The 2500-nt window shown below is 31.1% G+C and overlaps 1 protein-coding gene across 1 annotated transcript in view; it reads right to left on the minus strand.

The window, feature by feature from the left end:
* spag5 (sperm associated antigen 5) overlaps positions 1–2475 on the minus strand; it is a 27208-nt gene extending 24733 nt beyond the window's left edge. Inside the window, exon 1 of the mRNA XM_060873260.1 lies at positions 2403–2475. The gene's annotated coding sequence lies outside the window, so the exon portion shown is untranslated. The remainder of the gene's footprint in view (positions 1–2402) is intronic.
* Positions 2476–2500: the final 25 nt, after the last annotated feature.

The following is a 2500-nucleotide window of genomic DNA, read 5'->3' on the forward strand; positions in this document are numbered from 1 at the left end:
TGTAATGTAGTGTTTAATGTTGTTAGTGACATGTAATGTAGTGTTTAATGTTGTTAGTGACATGTAATGTAGTGTTTAATGTTGTTAGTGACATGTAATGTAGTGTTTAATGTTGTTAGTGACATGTAATGTAGTGTTTAATGTTGTTAGTGACATGTAATGTAGTGTTTAATGTTGTTAGTGACATGTAATGTAGTGTTTAATGTTGTTAGTGACATGTAATGTAGTGTTTAATGTTGTTAGTGACATGTAATGTAGTGTTTAATGTTGTTAGTGACATGTAATGTAGTGTTTAATGTTGTTAGTGACATGTAATGTAGTGTTTAATGTTGTTAGTGACATGTAATGTAGTGTTTAATGTTGTTAGTGACATGTAATGTAGTGTTTAATGTTGTTAGTGACATGTAATGTAGTGTTTAATGTTGTTAGTGACATGTAATGTAGTGTTAATGTTGTTAGTGACATGTAATGTAGTGTTTAATGTTGTTAGTGACATGTAATGTAGTGTTTAATGTTGTTAGTGACATGTAATGTAGTGTTTAATGTTGTTAGTGACATGTAATGTAGTGTTTAATGTTGTTAGTGACATGTAATGTAGTGTTTAATGTTGTTAGTGACATGTAATGTAGTGTTTAATGTTGTTAGTGACATGTAATGTAGTGTTTAATGTTGTTAGTGACATGTAATGTAGTGTTTAATGTTGTTAGTGACATGTAATGTAGTGTTTAATGTTGTTAGTGACATGTAATGTAGTGTTTAATGTTGTTAGTGACATGTAATGTAGTGTTTAATGTTGTTAGTGACATGTAATGTAGTGTTTAATGTTGTTAGTGACATGTAATGTAGTGTTTAATGTTGTTAGTGACATGTAATGTAGTGTTTAATGTTGTTAGTGACATGTAATGTAGTGTTTAATGTTGTTAGTGACATGTAATGTAGTGTTTAATGTTGTTAGTGACATGTAATGTAGTGTTTAATGTTGTTAGTGACATGTAATGTAGTGTTTAATGTTGTTAGTGACATGTAATGTAGTGTTTAATGTTGTTAGTGACATGTAATGTAGTGTTTAATGTTGTTAGTGACATGTAATGTAGTGTTTAATGTTGTTAGTGACATGTAATGTAGTGTTTAATGTTGTTAGTGACATGTAATGTAGTGTTTAATGTTGTTAGTGACATGTAATGTAGTGTTTAATGTTGTTAGTGACATGTAATGTAGTGTTTAATGTTGTTAGTGACATGTAATGTAGTGTTTAATGTTGTTAGTGACATGTAATGTAGTGTTTAATGTTGTTAGTGACATGTAATGTAGTGTTTAATGTTGTTAGTGACATGTAATGTAGTGTTTAATGTTGTTAGTGACATGTAATGTAGTGTTTAATGTTGTTAGTGACATGTAATGTAGTGTTTAATGTTGTTAGTGACATGTAATGTAGTGTTTAATGTTGTTAGTGACATGTAATGTAGTGTTTAATGTTGTTAGTGACATGTAATGTAGTGTTTAATGTTGTTAGTGACATGTAATGTAGTGTTTAATGTTGTTAGTGACATGTAATGTAGTGTTTAATGTTAGTGACATGTAATGTAGTGTTTAATGTTAAGTGACATGTAATGTCGTTCGTTAGTACATGTAATGTAGTGTTAATGACATGTAATGTAGTGTATAATGTTGTTAGTGACATGTAATGTAGTGTTTAATGTTTTTAGTGACATGTAATGTAGTTTTTAATGTTGGTTAGTGACATGTAATGTAGTGTTTAATGTTGATAGTGACATTAATGTAGTAATGTAGTAGTGATGTAATGTAGTGTTTAATGTGTAGTGACATGTAATGTAGTGTTTAATGTTGTTAGTGACATGTAATGTAGTGTTTAATGTTGTTAGTGACATGTAATGTAGTGTTTAATGTTGTTAATGACGTGTAATGTAGTGTTTAATGTTGTTAGTGACATGTAATGTAGTGTTTAATGTTGTTAGTGACATGTAATGTAGTGTTTAATGTTGTTAGTGACGTGTAATGTAGTGTTTAATGTTGTTAGTGACATGTAATGTAGTGTTTAATGTTGTTAGTGACATGTAGTGTTTAATGTTGTTAATTTAATGTCATTAATCAGCCCAGAACACTGAACAGATGCTGACGCTCCAAACCGCCTGTTATCCGAGCCGTAGTGCACTTAACATGGCGGACAAACCGGACAGTAGGTCCCCTATGTAGTGCACTACAGTAGGGAGTGACCTGTTATTCAGGACTAAACCACCTACTGAGCGCCTATTAGCTTAGCATTAGCATTAATATACTTAATAAAACACACACCTTAGTTATACACGCTGCTCATGTTAGACCTTTACTTAGGAGGTTTTATATTTAAACACTGCTAATAAAACATATAGTAAAGTTCTTACCTTATACACGTAATGAAATAATAACTGCTGCCGTTTGTTTTTAACCGCCTTTCAGTTCAAAACCTTGACGCACAATGACGCCATCAGGACGCGACGGC

The sequence above is a fragment of the Tachysurus vachellii genome, chromosome 6, assembly GCF_030014155.1.
Source record: "Tachysurus vachellii isolate PV-2020 chromosome 6, HZAU_Pvac_v1, whole genome shotgun sequence".
Lineage (NCBI taxonomy): Eukaryota > Metazoa > Chordata > Actinopteri > Siluriformes > Bagridae > Tachysurus > Tachysurus vachellii.